Source organism: Mobula birostris, chromosome 21, assembly GCF_030028105.1.
Source record: "Mobula birostris isolate sMobBir1 chromosome 21, sMobBir1.hap1, whole genome shotgun sequence".
Classification (NCBI taxonomy): Eukaryota; Metazoa; Chordata; class Chondrichthyes; order Myliobatiformes; family Myliobatidae; genus Mobula; species Mobula birostris.
In genome coordinates this window covers 27,393,114-27,420,090 of record NC_092390.1, presented here as the reverse complement: position 1 = coordinate 27,420,090, position 26,977 = coordinate 27,393,114, and the positions used below count along the sequence as shown (strand labels likewise).

Below are 26,977 nucleotides of genomic sequence, written 5' to 3'. Positions count from 1 at the left end.
CTGCCTGGTATGGAGGCTCCGATGCACGGGATTGAAAAAGGTTGCAAAAAGATGTAGAGTCAGCCAGCTCCATCGTGGGCACCAGCCTCAACAACATCTAGGGCTCTTCAAAAGGCAGTACCTCAAAAATCTCATCACCCAGGGACACGCCCCCTTCTCATTACTAACATCAGGGAGGTACAGCAGCCTTAAGTCACACTATGTTTTAGCAGCAGCTTCATTCTTTCTGCCAACAGATTTCAGAATAGTCCATGAGCATTACCTCACTAGTTTGCTCTCTTTTTGCTCTAGATTTCCTACCGCAGCCAACAGTAATTTATGCATTAATATATAATGTATTGTACTGTACTCCTGCGTCGGGACAACAAATCTCATGACACATCAGTCACAATAAAGTTGAATCTGAAATAAAGCCATATATCTCATTTTCTTTTGAATAATTATGTATTTCAGGAAATTTATACAAACTCAAAACTTTGCACAGCTAATGAAGTATGGTCACAACTCGATCTTGAATAGATAGTCAGATTTTATGGAGTTAGACCACCCGTTTCAGTGCCAAAATGAGGTTTGAGCTTTATTCAAAAATATTAAAAATGCAAACTTCAGCAAGTCTTTTGATAGTCCTGCACGGTAGAGTGGTCTAGAAGGCGAGATCACGTGGGATCCAGAGTGAGCTAGCCAACTGGATACCAAAACTGGCTTAGTGGAAGGAGTCTGAGTGAAGGAAGCAGTGTCGCAGGGATGGAAACCCACTAAGAAATGGAATTCTTATTCCCAATGTAAGACAGATTGCTGTAAACACTATGTTAAAATTGCTTGATTTTTGGACAACTTAAATGAAAAGAGACGTTTCTAATTTAAAGGGTTCCCTGTTCTTTCTCATATTAATTTGGAAGAGAATTTGTTTAGTGTGTGACACCAGATTTGGTGTGGTGCAGTGAAAAAAGTTGTCTAAACTTGTAACAGGATCTAGATCAACTTAGAAAGTGGGTAAAGAATGGCAAAGGATCTAAATTCCATAAATGTCAAGTGACGTAGTTTGGAAGTTAAACCAGGGCAAAATATACACAGTGGATGACAGGGCCCTTGGGGAGTGTTGTAGACTAAGTGTTACAAGTGCATAGTTCCCTGAAACTAGAGGCAGGCAAAATGGTGAAGACAGTGTATTTGGTACACTTGCCTTCAAACAGGGCAATGACTACACGAGTTGGGTTATTTTACAGCTGGATCAGATTTTGCCTGGAGTATTCTGTTCACTTCCGACCTTCATCCTTCATCATGTGATTAAGCTAGAGAGGGTGCAGAAAAGATTTACAAGGATATGGCTGGGACTGGAGGGTTTGGGTTATTTGCAGAAGCTAAATCAGCGGGACTGTTTTCCTTGAAGAGGATGCTAAGAAAATTACCTTGGAGCTTTACGAAATGGTGCTTTATGAAGTGGCACAGAAAAGGTCAGTCTCTTCGACAGGGTAGGGGAGTCTCAAACTGGAGGGCAAAGGTTTAAGGGGAGAGGGGAAGATTTAAATGGTGTCTGAGGGGCAAATTCTTCCACAGAGGGTAGTGGATATATAGAACTAAATGCCAGAGGAAGTAATAAAAGTGGGCAAAATTATAACACTAAAAAAATTTGGATAGGTTCATGTATAGGAGGAAAGTGTATGGACCAACTGCTAACCTGGAGACCTTGGGAAGCATATCAGTCGGGCCAAAGAGCCTGCTTCCATGCTGTATAACGACAACTCGAAATATCTTTCCTTATTTCAGAAAGCTCCATTGAGCTGTGAATATCAACTTGAAAAATAAACGTCAATTACCGAAATTCATTTTAAGGTTCACTGAAATGAGTGCAGCAATTCAAAAATAAATTGTGCACACATTAAGGGAAACCCAATATTATTACTGGAGGTGTACTAAAAGGCCCAAATAACTGATGGATCAGCATACCCTTGGTTCAGTGAACTATAATTGCTGCAATTATTTGAAGGACAGAAAGAAACTACAGCACACTATGATAAGTTTTAAATCAATTCTCTAGCTCTTGTTACAGTCGCAATGTTAAATGCATAAGCACATGTACAAATTACTAGTACACGCAGTACAAATATTTAGGGCAATAAAATCTTTAAATCTGAAACTTTTCATTTAAATTTGTCCACAAACCAGGCAATTTTAACATGCTGTATTTACAGCAGTCTAATTTGCATGCAGTACAAGTTCCATTTACTTTGTAACCAGTCCACTAAACGATAAAACACTAATTTGCAAAACCATCATCCATCGGGTACAGTTTGAAAACACTGTTATTCTACTACAAATATTTGATCAATGCATTGCCCCAAAACACCTAGTGAGATAGAATATCCTGAATCTATGTGGTCAAGTTGCACTTTGTCATTAACAGAGCTAGCGACAGGTCTTTTGGAGTGAAGGGAGCTAGTCCTGAAAGAGAGGACTTTCGGAATGGGACTTAAACTTTAAACTAATATACAAGTAAAGATATCAGCCTGCCTGGTTAAGACAAATATTGTTGCTGTCTTAAGCTTTTCAATGAAAATCAAGTTCCAAAGAGAGACAGTGCTGGATTATTGCACAGGTCCCAACCTATAAATTAATATTCTTTAATCTCTTAGCACAGTTTCAATTCCAGGTATAACAAAGACAGCAATAGTTAAACTCATTTTGAGGAATCAAAAGTGTTTTTTTTAAATAAGAGGAACACATGCAAAATGTTGGATGAACTCAACAGGTCAGGTAGCATCTATGGAAGTAAATAAACAGTCAATGTTTCAGACTGACGCCCTTGTTCTAGACTGGAAAGGAAGGTGAAGAGGAAGACCGACTAGATAGAAGATGACAAGTGAAGCCATGTGGGTGGGAAAGGTAAAGGGGATTTTTATTTTTTTAAACCAGGAGAAATCTATCTTCATACCATTAGGTTGGAGGCTACCCAGATGGAGTATGAGGTGTTGTTCCTAAACTCTGACAGTGGCCTCGTCATTGCAAGAGAGGAGAACACGGACTGAGATGTCAGAACGGGAGTGGGGATAGAATTTAAATGGTTGGCCACTGGGATATTCCACTTTTGGAAAATAGAGCAGAGGTGCTCAACAAGGTGGTCCCCAAATTTATGTTGGGTTTCACCGATGTCAAGGAGGTCACATTGGGAGCGAAGGATACAATAGATGACCCCAACAGATCCACAGGTAAATGGGCAGGTGTACATACTGTTTTAAATTCAGTTTCACAAAACGTGACAAGCCAAGCACAACAAGAAGCATGATCTAATTGGTAGCAATATTTACTGTACCAAAAAAATCCATATTCTGCAGAATACACCTAGCTTGGAAAAACAAACCTACCACATTGTAACTCAGATTTTCATTCTTCAGGTTATTGAGTATTTGAGAGGCGAGTTAATGATAAACTACTTTGAGCAAAATCAAAGCAGTGGATATTATGGACACAAAATTCACAAAAATTGTATTGTACATGGGCAATGTTTTGCTTAAATCTTTGTGCACCTTGTCCCTTTAGGAAGTTTTTGAGTTACATAATTTTTGTTGAAATTACTGGAGTTTAAAAACAACTTAAATTTCTCTCTCATTCCTTTAAGAGAGTGAGTTAAACGTTGCAAGTTATAAGTAGCATTTACAGTTGCAAGGAATTTTGTGAACCCTTTGCAGTTATTAGGTTTTCTGCATTAATTACACATAAAATGTGGTCTGATCTTCATCTAAATCATAATAATAGACACGCACAATCTGCCTAAACTAGTAACAAACAACTGTACTTCTCGTCATTACTGAGTACACCATTTAAACAATCACAGTCCAGGTTCAAAAAAGGATGTGAACCTCTGGGGTAATGCCTTCTACAAAAGCTATTTAGAGGTGTAGGTTGTAGAGCTGCCCTGCCTTTAAAAAAGAAACAAAGTCAGGTTACTACAGTGCCTGCTCTTCTCAAGAAAGATCTCTATGTGCACCATACCTCAATCAAAACAACTTTCAGATGATCTCAGAAGAACTGTACAGATCCATGAAGTTGGAAAAGGTTACTAAACTACTTCTAAAAACCTGAGTGTTCATCAGTCCACAGTAAGAGAAATTGACTCCAAATGGCAGAAATTCAGTACTGTTGCTACTCTCCCTAGGAGTTGATGTCCTGCAAAGATGGCACCAACAGCACAATGTGCAATGCTGAAGAAGGTGAAAAAGAACACAAGATTAACAGCAAAAGACCTGCAGAAATCTCTAAAACTTGCTAAAGTCTGTTCATGTGTCCACTACAAGAAAAGCACTGAACAAGAATGGTGTTCATAGAAGGACACCATGGAGGAAACCACTGCTCTCTGGAAAAAAAAAGTATGTCTCAAGTTTGCAAAAGACTACCTAGATGTTCTACAATGCTTCTGGGACAACACTCTGTGGACAGAGATAAAAGTTGGCAGAAATGCACACCGCTACGTTTGGAAGAAAAAGGGCACTGCAATCAACGCCAAAACCTCATCCCACCTGCGAAGCTTGGCAGAGGAGCATCATAGTTTGGGGCCGTTTTACTGCCTCATGACCTGCATAGCTTGCAATCATTGAGAGAACAATTAATTCAAAATTGTATCATGACATTTTACAGGAGAATGTCAGGGTAGCAGTCTGCCACCTGAAGCTTAATAGAAGTCAGATAATACAAGACAATGATAAGAAAGGAAAGAGTAACTCAACAGAATGGTTTAAAAAAGAAGAAAATTCATGTTTTGGAATGGCAGAGTCAAAGTCCTGACCTTAATCCTATAGAAATGTTGTGGAAAGACTTGAAGCAAGCAGTTCATGCAAGGAAGCCCAGAGTTGAAGCAGTTTTGCAAGGAGTTCGCCTAAAATTCCTCCAAGCCAATGTGTAGGACTGATCAACAGTTACCAGAAATGTTTGGGTGGAGTTATCACTGTACAAGCAGAGATCACATCAGTTACTGAAAGCAAAGGTTCATAAAATTTTTTCCAACAAATACATGTAATATTAGATAATTATTCTCAACAGATAAATGAACAAGCATTAATGTTTTTGTGTTATTGATTTAATTGGGTTCTCTTTATCTAGCTCTGGGATTTGCGTGAAGATCTGATCACATTTTAGGTCATATTTGTGTAGAAATAGAGAAAATTCTAAAGGATTCACAAACTTCCTAGCACTACTGTGTCAACAATGCAGTGTCAAAAGCCAGAGCACTGTGGTGAAAATCAAGGCTGAAGTAGATCACTGAACTCTGTTAACTCATCCAGAATTTGGATGGTGGATTACCAAGTACAATCGGCTGTAAAAGTAACCTACTGGAAACACAGTCATTGTAAAATACACTCACCCAAGTGGTCAGAATTTCTCACCAGCATAAAACCTGAACTTTCCCCAATAAACAGTATGGTACAGCTGAGGTTTCCTCTTTGTGCCATTTCACTGTTAGGCGAGATCTACTGAATCAGCTTTTCCTGAACAGCCTCTACTTCTTCACCCCAAAGAAACATTTCTTGGGCTTGCAACAAGGTCAGACCAAGCAGATGTTGATTGAGGAAGGACAGGTTTTTTGCTTTGGGCACTTGTTTCTATAGTTTAACTTGCTTAGGAAAAGCAACATACAGTATTTGTTACTACCATGCCTATCTGTTGGAAGAGATCAAATAGATACTGCCAAAATTGCCCATATTTTCTTATGACATAGGTCTTCAATTTTATCTCTATAAAAGTATTACCCTTTGCAAACGTTAATGTTTGATAACACTGGGGAACCCAAGAAACTTAATGTGCAAAGATCTAAGAAAAACATTGCCCCATGCACAGTACTTTTTTTTGTGAATTTTGTATCCATAATATCCACTGGCTCAACATTTGCTCATACCAACTTGTCATTAAAACTTGCAAGATACTCAATAATAAAGGGTGTAGGAGCTCGCTAAACTAAACCTTGTAGGTTCAATCAGCAAGGCTCTGATAAACAACATATCTATTTGAGTCAGCCAGATCAAACCCTGCCCTTGAAACTGAACAAAATGTTGACAAGAGAGCAAGCTACCAGGCTGCAAGAGGGTTAAACAAAGCTACATTTTAAAGAAAGTGCCCAACCACATGTCACATTGATAAACATTTAAGAAATTACCAAGTTTTAACATTAAAATTTAAATAACCTGAAGCACTGTCATTCAATAATATGATCAATTAAAAGGACAGTCTGATTTTATCTCTACCCTTCTTTCACACACACAACTGCAAAATTTCCACACAAGAAATAAGAACATGAATCATAAGCCTAGTATAAGGAACCACAAACAGATCCTACAATGGGAATGCTCAGGAATACCAACATGTTTCAGTTTTGCCATAGTGCCTGGCAGCAAAAGTTAGTTCTTGGACATTTAAATATGCCTGTGCTCAGCCCCAAATTTGCTGGCATTTACATGGGATATTGAGGTTTATTTTGTAAAACAGAATCCTTCTCCCAAATGAATTTGCCTTTGTTATATTGTATTAACAAAGGCAACCACACCCATAGTTAATCGGCTAGATTTATTTTACAAACCCTGAGACCATCACTAAGCTTACCTTAGAGGCCTAAGTACTCATAACTTAGCCTCTCCCATTAACATAGGAGAAATTGTGGAGACCTTTTCTGAATTATTTTCTAAACTTTCAAAACCTTCAATTCGTTGTTTAAATTCAGATGCTGGCTATTATTAATTTTTATTATATGAGAAAGTATTTTACTTTTTTCCCTCCTTAATAAACAGCTTCGGTCTTGGTAGACTTTTTTTGTAATAAATTAGTATATTTCAATATAACTATTGATTAACTTACATGAATACGGGGTAATGAGATTGTTATTATGAATAGATATAATGTAATTGGTAGTTTTTAAAAATCTTTTTTGACCTTATATACATACTTTTTTGTACTTCTATGTAGAAACTAATAAAAATATTGGAAAGGAGAAATTAAAATGTAAATAATTATTCCTTGATATGGAAACAAGTCCTCCTGAAATAAATATTAACTTCTTGTATTAAGATGCTAACAAACTTGAAATGGTGGGAATTGCTTTCTCTGGTATACAAATTAAGTCAAAGGAAAACCTTCAGCAATTAATTCACATTGCAGCAATTATTAATTCAAAGCAAAGTCCCAGGCAGCTTTCCTCTTTTTAGAAGCCAAGGCTTTGTTGACAGATTCTAACTTAATTCTATATAACAAAAAAGAATTCTTAAAAGCTAAATAGATTTTTAAAAATACCTTCAATGGACTTTTAGGAAATCTAATTTACCAAGGTTTAATTTCAATAGTGAGCTTACTTCATTAACTAGGATTTCAGAGACCAGTACTTGTCCTCATCAGTTAAGTGTTGACAATAAATGGTCTGGACAGTCTAAAAAGTATAAATAATGAATTAAACTACATCCAGGAGTGTAACACTTGCGGAATCATAATAGGATTATTATGATCCTGTTTTACCAGAACTGAGAAGAAATTGATGGTAAAGGAAACAATTCCATGACTACACTTAATAAAGAGCAAAACGATTCATATCAAAGAGTAGAGAAGAAGCCAAGCAGCAAATGTGGTAAAATATCACAGTAAAATGGGAAATAGAGAGCAAGAGGTAAAGGAACTTTCTCCGAGCTAAAGTTGAAAATATCCCACAATGATTCTATGGCAAGACTACCACTGTTCATCCTAGGGGGGGGGGGGGGGGGGAGAATAGAATTAAAATTTGTATTTGATAACAAATTGGGGCTTACAACAAATGAAGACAACACTGCAATATAGGAAGACAAATAAGATAGCAAAAAGGATGAATGAAAAGATCAAATCCAAGATAACAAATCTGAAGTGGCTCACAAAGGGATATGGAAATACACGATATGAAATATGCAGTGAAACTGATTGGTTCAATCTACTATTCATGATATTAATTACATTCACTAGAATTGAGCTGTTAACTTGAATGCATCATTTTATACTGACTACATGCAAGCTCTTTTCACTTCTAAACGTACACATGCCAAGCAGCTGTTTGAACATTGAGAAACAACCAGAGCAAATTTAATATCCAGAGAGTGGAAGTTATTACGAATGTTATCTGAAGGCAACTGAGCATCAATAATACTGATTTTACAAAAAGATGCATCCATTCCTCTTGATCTTGGAGATATCCAAGAAACCAGTGGGTAAAATTGTACAACTTTGTTTCAATAATTCAAAATATGTAAATTTGAAAAGGAAAAACTCAACTGATGAACAATTAACTGGAACCTCTCGCTATATGAACCCAGAAAAAAGGGGCTCAGATTGGAAAATATTCTTGTAAGAACTCAGTTAATCATGGCGGCAGTGAGTTATAGTCAGATAGAACAGAAAGAGGCCCCTTGGCCCAGAGTCCAGGCCAACCATCTTATGTTGTCTGCCATTCACTCATACACAGAATATTTATAGTGGCCAATTCAACTACAAATCTACACTCTTCGCAGTGCTGGAGGAAACTGGAGCATCTGAAACCCACGCGCCACAGGGAAAAGGTGTAATTTTGCAGAGACAGCATTGCAGGTCAGGACTGAACCCAAATCGTTGAAATCATGAAGTAGCAGCTGCACAATAGTGCTGACCTCATCATTAATTTAATGAAGCCTGTTTAAGTGGGAAAACAGCTAAACATTTCAAGAATCTGTTCAAAATCAGTACTTGCAATACAATCAAATTCCTGTAGCAAGGGCAATGATTTATTGTGCTTGTTTCAAATTTGAGATCTCCTTATTATAGCTGAGAGGTAATTTAGATATATTTTCAATTCAAAGGCCTCTGGAGAAGTGAGTAGTTATATATCCAAAAACAAAAACATGTGCACAAACATAGAGACATCAGATCCTAATTTTTGCTACAAAGATTAGGGGTGATGCAGTCACTTTGTTGCAAATACATGGTCAGGTCAGCTTTTAAGTCTAGGCCGGCCTCATTATTCATGTGCTCAACAGTTGTATCTCAAAATAAACAACATTCTCTGAACTTTCTTGTGGAAGGACTATAAAATATTCAAAGGTGAGTTTCAAGTTTCCTTGAGGTACGACATCCTCACTGACTGCAGGGAATCTCCAGCCCAAGACCTCAAAGCAGAGTGTATCCAGGGAACCTCAATGTCATGCACAAGGAATACACAAATCCTGCAAAATCAGCAGAGCACACCACCTCAAGAACAAGACAACTGCCCAACCTGAGATCCACTTCCAACCTTACCTCTACACCAGCCTCATTAACCACCTCATTATCAACAAAACCAGAGTGAAAATTGAGGCACAAACAACAGATTCTGCAGATGCTGGAAATCCAAACAACACATGACGAAGGAGCTCAGTAGGCCAGCCAACATCTATGGAAAAAAAAAGTACAGTCGACGTTTCAATCCTGCCAAAGGGTCTCGGCCTGAAACATCGACTGTACTCCCCCACCCAGAGATGCTGCCTGGCCTGCCGAGTTCCTCTAGCATTTTGAGTGGAAATTGAGGGACTAGTTTTAACAGCTACAGTCAATTTAGTTCACTCATAAAATACCATTCACTCTATATCCCCGAAAACTGCATCTCCTCAATGCAATCCAAGCTCAAACCAGCTATAAGCTTTCTCCATATTCATGTCCATTGAAAAAAAACCTGCTGAGGCCGTTAACCCTGCTGCTCGAAACGCTCACTGCCTCATGGTCAACTGTTCGATTATAATGCTCTGAAGTACCCTGAAATGTCTTACTATATGAAGGACATAATGGATCAAATCTTACTGGGAAATTGAGTCGCTCTGTGCATAACCAGTATAAGTATCAACAATTGAGGGATTCCCACAGAGAAGTCCTGCACTTGCTGACTCCCTTTCACTAATAACAATAAATAATTAATAATTTGCCAACTGGATTTCAATGCTGGGTGTTAGAGTCAAGTGTACAACACCTAAACAGGCCACTCAGTCCATCACATTCATGCCAAACAGTGGACATCCATTCACATTAATCTGTTCTCCCCTGAATTAACTCAATCTTCTGTACCTAGCACAACCAATGCATTTCACTCTATTTTTATATACATGCGATAAATAAAGCTGAACCACTCTGACAGTGAACTCCAGTTATTTACCACACTCTGGGTGTGAAAGATCTCAACACATCTCCAAATCCCAACCTTATTCACCAAAATCTAGCTCTCATTTCCTCTTTCTCCGATAATGGGGGAATTTTCCTAATGTCTACTCCTCATTTTTATTTAATCTTAATAGTGTGCGCAATCAACATTCTTCACTCCAGGGGCAACAGAGCCCACTTCTCTAGTCTCTCCTCATAAGTGAACTGTACCATCTTGGGCAATATCCTGATGAATTTTCTCTGCATGCTTTCTATTAAAATCACGTTTCCGATAGCGCATACCTCAGAACTGCATACAGTACTCCAGCTGATCAATTAATCCCCGTATCTTATTTGCTTTCCTAACCAGAGACACCACAATTCATGGCATCATTAGTACTCCCAAAATGCACTTCTTTATACTTATCTGGATTGAACTCCATCTGTCATCAGCTTGTAGTTAAAAAAAACTTGCAACAGCCCCTCAGCACTTGTACTCCACTGAGTAGAAAGTAAAACCAAACAACATACAGTATGTGACAACAACGTTTTTCTCCCAGATGAGCTTAATGCCTTTAATGCTCACTTTGACTGACAGAACGTGGAAGCACCTTCATGACGGCGAACCCATGACAAGCATCTGGTCCAGGAAGACCGGTGCTAATCAACTGGAGTGTTTACTAACATCTTTAGCCTCTTGCTTTGACAGTCTGAGTTACCCAACTACTTCAAGCAGGCCTCAATCATCCTGGTGCTCAGGAAGAACGTGGTTACCTGCCTCCATGACTTGTCCAGTAGCACTTACGTCCACTGTAATGAAGTGCTTTGAGAGTTTGGTCATAATCTTCTACTCCTATCTTATTTAACACAAACAATGCATTTCACTATGTTACAACGTACACGTGATAACTCTTGCTTGAGGAGAGACTTAGATCCACTCCATTTTGACTACTGTCACAAAAGCCTCTGATAACCAAGTCCAACTCCTGGCCTTCGCGTGTGGCTCAGCAACTAAGCCCAGCAGAACCATTTCTATCGACAGGCAGGTTACTGGTGCCTTAAAACTAGTCACTTCAGGCAGATGGATCTCATCATCTAGGAGAAGGAAAACTCTGATCTCAAGCCTCTGCTGGCTTGTGGCTGTACACTCATGGGGAAGGCTTTGGGAGTAAACCCAAAGGAAAAATCCAGGGCTGGAGTCCCAAAGGCAGTCCTACATTGAATTCAACGCTGACTGGCAATTCCTGCGATGCCGCTGGTGCCAAAATGTATCAATCTCTGCCATTCCTCTGGATTCATCAGCTGAATGGAGAGAAGGAGCCTGCTTCCTGGGCAACAACTTGCTCTCCATATCATACTGCCCTGGCTTGTGTATCATGTGGACAGACAGGATAACATCCATGATTGAACCTGACCAACAGAAGGCCTCAACATAAAAGTTCAACATTAAATGCCATTTCATTGGGTCTTCACTCAGCTCTGGAAGATGTGGACAGTGAAGGAGCATACATCGGGATGCTCTCCATTGACAAATTCAAGCTTGCAATTACTACCTAGGTAATTATCGCGTAAAGATAACATGACATTGTCCACAAGTTCATGTCCGATATTAAGGTTTCAGTCTACCTCTCCCAGGAGCTTACACCACCACAGGCCTACCTGTAAGATGGCCCTGTGGATGAGGAATATCAGGTGAAAGAAAATCTTCATACATGGATTTAATGTGACAATGCTGACAGGCCAGCTGACCTTTTCCTCCCTGTTTACTGCACAAACTTTTACTTGTTATCGGAAGCATTTCCCAGTTTAGGCATGCACAGAACAATTGTAAGCTGGTTCAGTGGTGGTCGCAAGGAGATGGTATTTGAAGCCTTAAAAGTGCATTAAGATGGATAAACTCCCAGGAGCTGCCCTAGTGAATTTTCAGACTTCGTGGAAAACAAGAAGAAATTGTAAGAGACCCTTGCAGATATTTTTGCTTCATCTCTGGCCACAAGTTACAGCGGACTGGAGAGTCGCAAAAACAAGCCAGGAAACTACAGGCCAGTGAACCTGACATCAGCAGTAAGATGCTGGAGGGTATTCTGAGGGTCAAGACCGATCAACATTTGCAGAGATCAGATGTGATACAGGCAAACCGAGGAACTCTGCAGATGCTGGAAATTCAAGCAACACACATCAAAGTTGCTGGTTAACGCAGCAGGCCAGGCAGCATCTCTAGGAAAAGGTACAGTCGACATTTCAGGCTGAGACCCTTCGTCAGGACTGTACCTCTTCCTAGAGATGCTGCCTGGCCTGCTGCGTACACCAGCAACTTTGATGTGTGTTGTGTGATACAGGCAAGTCAGCTTTGTGTGTGGGAGGTCATGCCTGACAAATCACTTAGAGTTCAAGGAAGCAACCAAGAGGGCATTTAAAAGTAAGGCAGTGGATTTTATCTATGACTACCTGCAAGGCCTTTGACCAAGTCACTCATGGCAGGCTAGTCTAGATTAGCTTGCATGAGATCCTAAGGGAGATAGGTTCAGTGCTGGGAAGCAGAGAGTGATGGTCAAGAGCTGTTTCTTAAACAAACTGGAAGCCTGAGTCAAATGGTGTACATGGGAGTCTATGCTGAGAGCTTCATTGTTTGTAAATTATACAAGCAATTTGGATGTGAATGTAAAAGGCATGGTTAGTAAGTTTGTGGATGATACTAAAAGAGCTAGTATTGTAGACAGTGTAGAAGGTTAGGACAAACAGGGGACCTTGATCAGCTAGGCGTGTAGGCTGAGGACTGATTGGCAAATGGTTTTCAGTCCAGGTAAATGTGATGTGCTACAGTTTGGGAGATCAAACCAATGTGAATAGCAGGGCCCTGTGGAGCATTACGGAATAATAATACGACTTAGGAGTGCAAGTTCACTGTTCACTGAAATCAGCGTCTCAGGTAGATACAGTGGTTTAGAAGGCATTTGGCATGCTGCCTTTATCAATACAGGTTCCCCCCGCAATCTGAAGGTAGAGCGTTCCTATGAAACGGTTCATAAGCTGGAATGTTGTAAAGTGAATGAGCATTTATTAATATGGGAAAAATTTTTTGAGCATTCCCAGACCCAAAAAATAACCTACAAAATCATGCCAAGTAACACATAAAACCTAAGATAACAGTAACATATAGTAAAAGGAATAATATGATAAATACACAGCCTATATAAAGTAAAAATACTTTTCTGCAGCACTGTCTAGCGCAGCAAAAATCTTGCGGAAGCGCTCTCGGCAGAAACACTCTCTCCGGTAACCTTTAAGCTATGAAGCTACCAAATCATACCAAATAACCATAAAAATACACAGCCTATATAAAATAGAAATAATGTATGTACAATATAGTTTCACTTACCGGAATCGGGAAGACTCCAATAAATTGCAGTTTCGTCACAGTTAAACACTTGCTTATACAAATAACCACCTGATGCAATCGGCAATCGCCTCTGATCTGGGCCGACATTTACGTGCCGGGCAGCACCTAATTAATTAGCTTGTTTATTTCGGCTCTTTTCTTAAAGATGTGCTGGGTGCGTTTCAACTACCGCTGAACCACTGCATTCTTCGCGGCAATGTATTAGTTCGCGGCCCGGAGGTTGGGGGCCACTGCTCAAACTATGAAGCTGCCCTCGCCTCAGAAACCGATCAAACCACCCATGACTACCTTTAAAATTCCACTTTCACAACACTTTCATCACCATCGTCCAGTGCTTTGTTTCAGCTTATTAAAAAGACTGACTGATTTCTCCTTAAGTATAAGAAAACTTAACGGAACACCGCGCTTTGTACACCCATCAATCCACTCAAGCAATAGACTTTCCATTTCATCCATTATTGGATGCTGACTAAGAGAGATCACTTTGCTATGAGCAGAACCAACAGTAACATCGGCAGCTTTCAAAATTCTTTCTCTCTGCGTATAAATAGTGCGAATGGTGGATGCAGGCAAGTTCAAAGCATGGACAATGTTCTTACTTCGTTCACCACGATCGAAACGCTTAATTATGTCTAGTTTTACACTAAGTGTAACACCCTTATGAGCTCTTTTAGGCTTTTCCGATACCTTAGAACTCATCTTGCTAACGGATGCACAAAATAAATCGAGATAAAGCACGTGTTTAAGCAATGGCGGCTAGAATGCAGTTCCAGGGGAGGAGCTTGGCTGTTCGGGCACGTGCTGCCTTTTTTTGTAACAGTGAAAACACCTTCTGTTAGCGAAAACAGGTAACTAATGTAGGTCTTTCGTAACAGCGATGTGTCGTAAAGCGAACATTCGGAAAACAGGGGCCACCTGTATAGGAAATGGGAAGTTATAAAAAGACATTGGTGGGACGTCACTTGTAGTGCACTGTTTTGGTCATTCTGTTACAGAAAAGATGCTAATAAACCAGAAAACATCAGAAAAGATTCATCAGACGCTGCCTGAACTAGTGGGTCTGAGTTGCAAAGAGAGGTTGCAGAAACTCGAACTTTATTCCCTAGGACATAGAAAATTGAGGGGTTGATTTGAGATGTATACAAGATCATAAGGAGTATAGACAGGGTGAAAGCAATCTTTTTCCCCCAGTGAGGAAGCATTTAAAAAAACAAGGTTTATGGTCAGAAGCAAGAGATTTAAAAAGGACTTCAGGAGTAATTTGTTCACACAAAGCGAGAAGCATTATTTGTAATAAGCTGCACGAAACAGTGATTGAGGTAGACACATTAGCAATACTGAAAAAGCCATCTAGGCAAGTACATAAATGGGAGAGGTTTAGAAGTCTATGTGCTAATTGCAGGCACTTCGAGCTAGTTTTTTAAGCAACACAATTGGTATGAATGAGTTGGGCCCAAGGGCCTGTTTCCATGTTGTAAGATTTTTACTCCTCTGTGGAATTCAAACGGAAATTGTGCATGATGATTTATGCCCAGATTACGCACCAAGTTCCTCTCAGGGGATTATACAATCGTTTAGTGGGTTAAGGCGGCTACCTGCTAAGCAGCATCTCAATTTTAAAATACCTATCCATGTTTTTAAAATTCCTCCACATCTCCTCCAATACAAACTTCCAAAAATAGCAAATCTCTCATAACTATGGCTTTTTCGCTCATCCTTGAAATTAATTATGAACTAAACACTCTTGCAATTTCTCCCCCAAATATTTCTGGTTCTCGAGCACATCCATCCGGTCCAGGCACTTGTTTCTTTGATCATGATATTTTGCATTAGCTCTAATGTTCTTTTTTGTAGCTCGGCACTTTGTTTTACCTGATGATGCTCCTACAAAGCAGCAATGTTGATGCTGTACAAATAAAAGTTGTAACAGTCAGGGACTACTGTATTGCTTTTAGACTATCTGCTTATTTATACAAGATGGCAAAACACTAAGAAAATCCTCCTACTCTGATTTCTTCTCCAACAACCAAAATTAATTATTATTTTGTTTACTGTCTGACCTTGCTACGTACAAATTAGCTGGCGTGTGTGCCTCTGAAAGCAAAGCCAAACTGCTCCTGAGCCAAGGGATTCCCAAGTGAAGTGAGAAAACTGCAAGTGTATCAGGTCAATAACTGTGTGATCCGAACTGTAACGTTAATAAAAATTCATGGGGGGAGGGGGAAAGAAGGAGAGGAGGGAATAATCAAACAGGACAGTAATTGTCGCTGCTGTGCTAAAGTGTGCAATGTTAATGTTCTACTTTGTTGATCCTTTTTGCACCTTGTGGCGCACTGGGCAGCATTTTTTGCCATTTCCACAGCATTTGATTTTTTTCTTACACGGCTGAGTTGCGAGCTTGACGCTCAACTTAGCATGGATGGAAAGCGTGGAAGAAGCCGGCCAGATTGGAATCTGGGAGCATTCACCACGGTCCGTTGCTGACGCCAGTACACCACAGGCCAGCTACATTCACTTTTTTAGCCTACAAATTCTCAATTGATCAGTCAGAACTCAATCTCAAACAAAATCAGAGTTCTGTGGAACACCCGGAAGAAACCCAGGCACACTCGGGAAAAATGTACAAACTTTCTTAGAGGAGGCCAAAATTAACACCCTGAGCTGCAATAACGTCATGCTAATGGCAACGCTACTGTGGAGCCCCCCGTTAATTTTTGACAGTAATAATTGGATATTTGTGCTATAGTTCGCATTTTAATAGAATCACAGTGGCAGAGTATTTGCCCACTTGCACTTTGACAGCAATCCATTACATTTCATTCCCAAGTCTGCAGCTCTGTAAATTTTTCTCCTTCCAGTAGTCATCAACTTCCCCTTTAATAGGTCCATTTCAAACCCGCTTCAAGTAGGAAAATTTAAATCATTACCACCTTTTCAGTAAAATAAGTTGTTCTAAATATTCCTGGGATCTTTGTCCATCACTTTTTTTTTAAAAAAGCAAGTACCAAAGAAAGATCAAAACTAAGGAATAAATATATATTAAGGTCAGCTATGAAAAGGACTCACTCAGTAAGCAAAACCAAATAAAACAGACCAAAAAAAATCACAAGCTATGGCTCATAAAAAGTGAAAACTAATCAGAATATGCTTTTTTATATATACAAGTTGACTTGTTGCGACTGAGAAAGTTAAATTGAAATTGATTTGGAGCCAAAATACTTTGACTTACTCTTTACTTGGTCACAATGGGCCTCCAATGTTTAGAAATACTTTAGGTCTCACAATAAAAAGGCCAAAAATCAATATCCTAATCTGTAGAGGAATAATTGGTAATTGGGTGTCATTCATGCCAGAAGCAGATGATTTCCAGTTCACATTTCATTCCAGAAGCTCAGACTAAAAACAAATCAAAGTTGAATTAGTATGGATTTGCACTTTTGTACTCAGTCCTTAAATCAGGCCCTGGTTCTGCTAAAACTAATGTAAAAGATCTCAAGTTATTATCTGAAGATCAGATAAGCGTCTTCCATTGCCTTTACAGATATTTGCGCCCCCAATCAACATTAAAACAAATTATATCGCTTATTTTTGGACATTACAGCAAATACCTATGTTACATCAGTCAATATACTGCAAACAATTTCATTAACGGCAAAGCACTGAAAAATTTTGAGGTGGTGAAAGATGATATACATAAACATGAATGCATCCAATTACAGAAGCAAACCTCGCTTCACTATTAATATTCTTCCCAGTAATTCAATTCCTCCACCTGCTCATTCCCTAGCACAAGGAAGCCTTTCAATGCAATCACAGACACTTACAGCAGTTTCAGACTAATAGATGTTTCTGGTTCTGTCTTCAAACAGCTTCTTTTCCCTTTTCCTCTATAGTTTTTTTCTCTCGTAACTCATCTTAACTTCCCCAGCAGCTACTCAGTATCTCATTTTTCCTTTCAAAAGTCACAATGAACCTCAACTGATAGCCTGCGTCCAAAGAACTTCCATTAAGTTCAAAGTACGTTTATTTTCAAAGTATGTATATATTATAAGGTGTCTCTTCCTCCCCAGATTAAAGTTACAAATGAAGTCCTCTACTCGGGTATTAAAGTTAATACTTCCTTATCATCTGTGGCTAAAACAAATTACTCTTTAATTCTGAAAAAAATAGAGGAAGTTATTAATAGATGGAGACACCTGTCAGCATCAGTCCTGGCCCGTATATCGGTCATTAAAATGAACATCTTGCCCCGCATTAATTTTATCAGCTCAATGATCCCACTTGCACCTCCAGCAGGATATTGGCAAAAACTGGACTCCTTACTACGATGCTATGCTTGGAATGGTAAAAGACCCAATATAAAATGGTCAGCTCTACAATTCAAAAAGTCGAATGGGGATTTGGCATGTCCAAATTTTAAATTGTATCATTGGGCATTTGTATTGGATGGAGGAGGATAAAGTTTTGTCCTGGAAAAATATACAAGAGCTAATAGCATCAGTAAGATTGAAGGACTTTCTCCTTATAGGTAAAAAATGTGATTTGTATTACGGTCCAATTTTAACCCAAGTGTTTAGAGCAGCAGAAAAATTCCTAAAATTTAAAAGCGTATGGTATAAATCATCTCCATTATGGAACAATAATCGTTTTCTATCTGGGGGGAAACCATTCACTAACAGAACTTGGGAGGATAAAGGTATTACTACTCTTCAAGATATTAATGTGGCAAGTACTATCCTTAGCTTTCAAGAACTGGTATCTCGATATAATATTGATAAACATTCTTTTTTCTGTTTTTGAGTAAGATCAGCTTGTAAAGCCTACGGCATTCCCTGGGGGTCAGGTTTAAAGGACCATCCCATTTTAAGTTGGATTCAGAGTGCCTAGGACAGATAGTGTCATATATCTACGATAAATTAAACTCCCAGAATTATATGCCCATATCGGGAATGAAAGCTTGGGATAGGGACATATCTGAATTGGGACAAGACTTAGACTGGGATGCGATTTGGGATAATGCTGCCAGTGCTTCAAAAAACCCAAATCATTGGTATATACATTTGAAATTTTGTCATAGAGCATATCTAACACCGAGAATTAGACATCAAATGGGACTGGTTCCTGACCCTTATTGCTCATTTTACCCCCATGGATCCACTGGCTCTTTTATACATGTTGTATGGGAATGTCCAGGGGTTTTTGATTTGTGGGGGAAGGTTATCAGTACTCTTACAGAACTAACAGGGGTACAATTACCAATGGACCCCGCTGTACATCTTCTAAATGATGACTCCCACCTTTCCCTTACGGAAAAAACTCGCAAAATCTGGCTGGCAGTCCTGACTGCAGCTAAGATTGTAGTCCAGCGTTGGAAACCTCCCCATGATATTTCAAATACTCACTGGCTTCGGAGCTTTTTGGACATTTCTTACCTGGAACTTTCATCAGCAAGAGTAAATGATGCACGACCAAATACACTCATAATGTGGACAAATTTGATATCTAACTTAAAAAATCTTTTGTTAAAATAGGAGTGCTTTGTCTGTGTATATACTACTATTCAGTTGATTGGTGGAAGGGAGAGTGATGAGGGGAGAGAGGGGTGGAGGGGGGATGGTGAAGGTTGTGGGGTGGCTGGGTTAAACAGACAAAATGTAACTGGCAACTGGTTGTATTGAATGTAATTTGTTGGTGTTGCAATAAATAATTAATAATAAAAAAGTATGTATACATTATACAATCTTGAGATACGTCTCCTAACAGGCAGTTATGAAACAAAGACATCCAAAAAGAACTTACATACACACGTACACACATATACACAGATACATGCATAGAGAGAATAAAATTCTCATCATGCCCATAAAAAAAATGATAAAAGACCGTCGAACACTGAATATGCAATAAAAAGAACATCACGCAAACAGTAGCCACAAGCAAATAGTGTTTCTGAACTGAAGTCCACAAGAGAGTCCCATAGTTCATCACAGAACCAAGTAAACACCGTAGAGCAGCAATGTGAACCAGCCCGCACCTCACCTCAGGCCCCTACAGCCTGACCTTTTCAATCTGGCTTGGCGCTTAAATCTCCATCCGAATAACAGGTTCTGCTGCTTGGAATCGCTGGACTTCACCGCCTCAATATGCTCTGGGGCCATTTCGAGGCAACGTTTCTGTAGGATTAAAGTGAAGGTGCCCACAAGTATTTTTTTTTTGCCAAAGATTGCCCTGAATATTGTTTCAAGAATCTCTCACTTATGTAGTAAGAATGACTCAGACCACAACTAGCTCCATTTACAAATCTTTGTATTAGCTTTCGCACCTTATCAGCCTCCTAACCTATTCCAACAAGTTGATGAGCTCCATTTCATTCACTAACTCCATTAGTGTATTGTACAACCTGTTAAGTAAAACTCCTTTTTATTACACACAATTTCAATTGTCCTATGGGACACAGACTCAAATAGGTATAGGAACACTACACTGCCACTACTACATTGTGGGATTATGACTTCATTGCGCAAAAAGAAAGGATAACTTATTGTAATTTTACAAGCAACAAAGACAAACTAAAAAGAAGCAAGATAATCAAATAAACACTACAGCTAAACTGCTCAAAGCTGCAATAGTCCACCTTTCACACTGTATGGGTAAATCTTAAGAATAAACTTTGCGCTCCATCGATTGGTCATTTTCTCAAGACCGTTTTTGGATTTGAAATCAGTTTTAACTGACCATACAAGCATACAACCAACTTCATATGTAGCAGTTTTAATATGATCAAATCTATCAAAATGCAAAAAGCAGGGGATAACCAGAGATTGAAGGGATCAGTATACTTCTTCACCTTGCATCTAAAGAAGCATGTCAAAGTTTTTGACAATATGCAAAATCTGCGCAAACTTCTAAGTAGAGACACTGTTGTGCCTTCTTTGTAATGGCAGTTACATGCTAACCCAAGGACAGATCATCTGAAATGATAAAGCCAAGGAATTTAAAGTTGTTGACCCTCTCCACCTCTGATCCCCTCATGGACCTCCAGCTCCCTCCTCCTGTAGTCAGTAACCAGCTCTTTGGCTTTGCTGACATTGGGAGGCAGTCATTGTGGATGATTTTCTCCCAGTCTGGCTGACGTAACATTCACTGCAATCCCCACATTGGTCTCATCCAATAGCAACAACACCACCACTGAGGAGAGTACTCTGCAGACCTAAAGAACAAACCAAGCTATTGGACAAGACCTATGTGGTCTACAAAATTCAATACGGGGACTGCAGCAAATGTTGCATTGGCCAGACTGGGAGAAAACCATCCACAAGGGTCCATGAACATCAACTGGCTGCTAAGCAGCATGGCTAACTCTCCACAGTCTCTACTCATGAAGATCGAGTGAAAGTCATGGTGCAAATAAGCATGCAGCATACAAGAGCGTTCTTTGATGTGTAGTTTTCTGCAAACAATTCTATAAACCGACATGTAGATCTCGATCCTATTTATAAACCAATTCAGCCAAAATTCCAAGACAATGCACAGAGTTTTACGCAGAGTGGTGAGTGTGTAAAATGGGCTGGCGGCAATGGTGGTCGAGGCGGATACAATAAAGTCTTTTAAGAGACTTCTGGATAGGTACTTGGAGCTTAGAAAAATAGAGGGCTATGGGTAGCCCTAGGTAATTTCTAAAATAAGTACATGTTCAGCATAGCATCGTGGGGTGAAGGGCCTGTATTGTGCTGCAAGTTTTCTATGATCGGAGAACAACTCAATCCAACCACCTGAGCTACACATTAACTGAGTTATTTCCAGGAGTTGATGTGTTTCATCACCAGCCTCTCAAAGGACTTCACAGTGGATGCAAGTGCTACTGGATGATGGTCGTTGAGGCAGGTTACCATGTTCTTCTTTGGAAAATAAAGCCTGCTTGAAGCAGGTAGATAGCTCAGACTATCGAAGCAAAAGGTTAAAGATATAAGTGAACACTCCAGCCAGTTGAACAGCACAATACTCAGCCAGGTACCATTCCTGAGCCAGATGCACGGGTTCACCCTCAAGGGTGCTCTCACATCGGCCTTGGAGACTGAAATCACAGGATCATCGGGGAGTTCATGAAGGTGCCTCCATGTTTTGTCGGTCCAAATTAGCACAGAAGGCATTGAGCTTATCTGGGAGTGTAACCTTGTTGTTGCATGTTGCTTGATTTCACTTTGTAGGAGGTGATAGCATTCAAGCATTGCCACAGCTGTCAGGCACCCTTCAGTGATTCTAGTTTCATTTGAAATTGCCACTTTGGACGTGAGATGCCTTCCAGAGATTGTACCTGGACCTCCTGCATTTCACTCGGTCACCAGACCTGGATGCCACTAATCTGGCTCCCAGTCGATCGCAGTTCTTTTGGTTCATCCAGACCCTCTGCTTGGGGAAAACAAAATGATTTTGTCAGGACACAACTGTCTTTATATGCTCCAGATCAGGAGAACAAGAGTGCAACAAGATGTCCAAACACCATGAAGAGTTTATCATGAAATGTAACACCCAACTTTTGCCTTCCCAGAACATTCCTGCAGATTGATCTATCCAGTAGATCATGAACCCCTTGGGTATTCTCACTATAACCAGCATGTCTTGAGTGAGCCAAATCTCAGTGAATCAATGCAGTAATCCCTTTAATTCCCTCCATAGCAATCTTGCCCTGAGGTCCTCTATCTTGTACAGTCACTGGAGAACATTTGCAAAATGTTCCAAAGATACTAGGTAGAGAGAGTTTTACAACCTGTTTTAGTCTAGCTTGGAAACCTTCGTCTCCTTAAAAGTGCCATACCTGTATTCCTGAGAGTTATGTCCATTAGAGGATCCTAAAATTGCTTTTTCATTTAGCTGGTTTAGAAGTATGTTACTTAAAGGGAAATCATAGGTCTCAGATTGCAGCAATAATAATTATTCCGAAGTAGCATATGGAGTATTGTGAGGTGCCTGCAAAACATCACCAGGTTTCACCAGCACCATCTCGACTCAGGTTGATTAGAGGGGACAAGGAGTGACAATAAATGTAAGGATAGATCGAATTATTATTTATGAGCTATTAATGCCATCCCCTTCACCTGTTTCACAGATGACTGTACTGTTTTATCTCCTGAGTAGCACAGTGGCACTGCTAGTAGACCTGTTGCTTCACAGGTTCAATTCTGAGCCCCCACATGTGTTTTGCACATGGATTCAAGTGGATTTTTCCAGATGCTTCATTTCCTCCCACATCCCAAAAACATACTGATTGGTAGGTTAATTAACCACTATAAATTGCCTTTATTGTGTAGGAATGTGAGCATAAGAGGTTTCAGGACAAACTCCGGTGGGGGAATAAGGCTCAGTGAGCTGGCACAGACTCAATGAATCAGAAGGGCCTCCAATGTCATGAGGAAATAAACGTTAAAGTAAATGGCTGATTGCAAAGCAAACCCCGATTCAACCTTAGCCCAATCATGGGACAATTTACAATGATCAGTTAACATACCAACCAGTACGTCTTTGGACTGAGAGGAAACCTGAGCACCCAGAGGAAACCAACACATTCCACAGGGAGGATGTAGAGTCCTTACAGATGACGTCAGAATTGAACTCCGACACCCCAAGCTGTAATAGCATCACACTAAATACTACACTACCACGGCGCCCATTCCAGTACATAAACTGCCAGTAAGCAAAGAATTCACATTTCTTCTCAACTTTAGTTAATGCAGGGATCAGCTGGGAGAAAATTAAATCATTTATAGCACTATAACATTCAGAAGCAATTCAAAAAAAGTCGCTATATCAGAAACCATCATTTGGCTATTCACTATGACAAAAAAAGCTCAACATTAATAACTGTAACTGATTTAAAACGGTAGGCAGCACAGGTTTCCCCCGCCATCCAAAGGTAGAGCGTTCCTATGAAACAGTTCGTAAGCCAGAATGTCGTAAAGCGAAGAAGCAATTACCATTTATTTATATGGGAAAAATTTGTGAGCGTTCGCAGGCCCAAAAATAACCTACCAAATCATGCCAAATAACACAAAACCTAAAATAACAGTAACATATCGTAAAAGCAGGAATGATATGATAAATACACAGCCTATATAAAGTAGAAATACTTCTTTACAATCATTGCTGCACTGTTCTCCGTAGCGAAAATCTCATGTAAGTGCTCTCGGCAGAAAATCTCACGTAAGCGCTCTTGGCAGAAACACTCTCTCCTGTAACCTTTAAGCTATGAAGCTGCCAAATTATACCAAATAACACATAAAAATACACAGCCTATATAAAGTAGAAATAATGTATGTACAATGTAGTATCACTTACTGGAATTCGGAAGACAGTGCGAGCACACTGATGATGGTGTGTTAGAGTGAGTCGGAGGTTGGGGTGATGCAGTGGCCCCCACCCTCCAGGCCGCCGACCGATACCGATCTGCAAAGCATGCAGGGGTACAGCGGTAGCAGGAACGCACCCAGCATATCTTTAAGAAAAAAGCCGAAATAAACGAGCTAATTAATTAGGTGCCACCCGGCATGTAAATAATTAGCTTGTTTATTTCTGCTTTTTTCTGAAAGATGTGCTGGGTGCGTCCCGGCTACCGCTGCATTCTCCGCTGCAATGTATCAGTCCGCGGCCCGGGGGTTGGGGTGGTGGGACACTGGGGTGTCATCTCACCGGCGATCAGGGCAGGCAGGTCATCTTCTTCTATGTTTGCCTGCCTTGATGTTGAAGTTTCAGGTTCGTCGTCTGCTGTGGCTGGTGCAGAAGGCCTGCTTGACTGCTTAGCCTCACACATTTTTCTATCATACAGTTCTTTGTAAGCACTCAAACCATCTTGCAAATATGCCCTAAACTGACGTACCCTTCCAAAATTAAAGTCATACTTTATCATTGCAGCGAACATCTCATGCAGTTGCTTCACGTTCAGTTCCTGGACGACTTCACTTTCCGTCCGTTCGCTACTGTATTCAGTTACGATTGTTATCCCTTTCTCTTCCAATTGCATCAGCTCTTCATCTATCAGTTCTTGGTCATGGGATGCCAAAACCTCTTCAACATCCTCTTCGTCAACTTCCACAAGCCGAACTCACTTTGTCCTTACTTTGTTCACCACGAGCGAAATGCTTAATTATGTCTAGTTGTACGCTAAGTGTAACACCCTTACGAGCTCTCTTAGGCTTTTCTGATACCGTAGAACTCATCTTGCTAACGGCTGCTCAGAATAAATCAACATAAAGCACAGATGCTCACAGGCACATGTTTAAGCAATGCCAGCTAGAATGCAGTTCTGGGGGAGGAGCTTGGCTGCTCGGGGCACATGCTGTCTTTTATCGCACACTGCTTTTTTCACGCACTGCCTTTTTTCGTAAGTGAAAACACCTTTTGTTAGCAAAAACAGGTAACTAATGTAGGTCTTTCATAACAGTGGGGTTTCGTAAAGCGAACGTTCGAAAAGCGGGCGACACCTGCAATACAATTCAAGGAAAGGTGATAAACTGATTTTGGCACAGGTCACTTACTTTTGAGTGCATATTGAGCAAGCACTCTTAAATGGCAGCTTACTTATACCCTGACTTTGCATTTGTAGCACCAAGCCTTATGAATATTTTAGCAAACAAAGTACATTTTTCTGCAAATAAGTCTAGCACAATTAAAATGCAAATAAAACATTATCACTTTGGTTCAGTTCACAGCAACATAATTTAGAAATCTAACTGAATTGATAATGCCTGCTGGATTTTGCAAGACACCCATTAACTTGATAAAATATAAATAATTTTCTACACAAACTGAAGCATACAAAATTGATGCAAATCTTAGCCATGAAATGGTACACACTAAATGCTCAATGTAAAATTGAAAATCAATATTGCTTTGTTTTTCCAATCCATAAAGTATTCTTCCAATTACATTCCTACTAAACCGCAGCAAAGAAACACTTAACCAGCACTGCCCAGAGCCACTAATGCACTTACCAAGTGAAGCAGTGATTTACTTGTACTTCTTTCAATTCAGAATATTGCATCTTTCATTCATAACATAGGCTTTCCTATACTGGCGAGAACAAATGCACAGTCCCCAAATGTGACCTACAGCCTTAATTCTTCACACCATAATGTTCTAACAAAGTCCAATGCAAGCTCAGTGAGCAATACTTTAAACTTCTGCCCAAGTAAATTCATAGCCTTTTGGGGGTTAACATCTAGCAAAGTCAATTAAACAGCTCTAGCAGCATTCATGTGTTAACTTTGGATAATTACTGTACATGAACGTGCTCTCTGGATTCTCACTTTCCTGCATTAAACTATTTTGTTACTTAATCTTCCCTACTTTCTACCCCATACACGTATCATTCAACACCATAATTCCCTCCAGACTTGACAGGAACCTCAAAGACCTTGGCCTGCAGGCCACCTCGTGCGGCTGGATCCTAGACTTCCTATCGGATCGATGACAGATGGGAAGGATGGGCTCCCTCACCTCAGTCCCTCTGATCCTCAGCACAGGTGCCCCCAGGATTGTCCCGAGTCCCCTTCTCTACTCCCTTTACACCCATGACTGTGCTGCCACACACAGCCTCAATCTGCTGATCAAATTCACAGAATAAACTACTTTGATCAGCCTTATTTCTAGCGGTGATGAGACAGCTGACAGAAGAGAGCTCAACACCCTGACACAGCGGTGCCAAGTTAGCAAACTCTCCCTCAATGTCCAGCAAACAAAGCAGCTGATTGCGGATTACAGGAGGAGCAGAGACAGGCTCGCCCCAATCAACATCAATAGGTCTGCAGTTGAGGATGAGTAGTTTCAAGTTCCTCGGGTATACACATCACTGATCTCACCTGGACTGTACACACCAGCTTTGTGGCAAAAAAAAGAGCACAACAGCATGTCTTCCACCTCAGGCGACTGAAGAAATTCGGCATGGGTCCCCAAATCCTCAAGACCTTCTACAGGGGCACCATTGAAAGCATGCTGACTGGCTATATCACCACCTGGTACGGGAACTGCACCAACCCTGACCGGTGGGCACCGCAGAGTGTGGGACAGACAGCCCAGCACATCTGTGGACATTAACTTCCCTCCGGTCTGGACACCTATAGCAGCAGGTGCAGAAAGAAGGCCCGGAAGATCATTGGGGACACCAGTCACTCTAACCATAAGTTGTTTTGGCTGCTTCCGTCTGGCAAACGGTACCTCAGCATAAAAGCCAGGACCAACAAGCTACAGGGCAGCTTCTTTCTACAAGCCATTAGACTTTTAAATTCACGTGCCTGTACATTGCAATGGAATCCTAACGCTAAGATTTTTATTCCCTCATGTTGTGGGATGGATTTAAGATTTAAATAAATTCTATTCCATTATCTAATGCTCAGCTCCGTTTTTATACCACCTTACAACTCAGTTCAAATGGTCTGCTGAGTACTTACA

The 26,977-nt window shown here is 40.2% G+C and overlaps 1 protein-coding gene across 1 annotated transcript in view; it reads right to left on the bottom strand.

The window, feature by feature from the left end:
- The window catches only part of ccdc6b (coiled-coil domain containing 6b), a 75,838-nt gene that overhangs the window by 30,956 nt on the left and 17,905 nt on the right, over window positions 1-26,977 (bottom strand). The gene's annotated exons all lie outside the window — the stretch shown is intronic.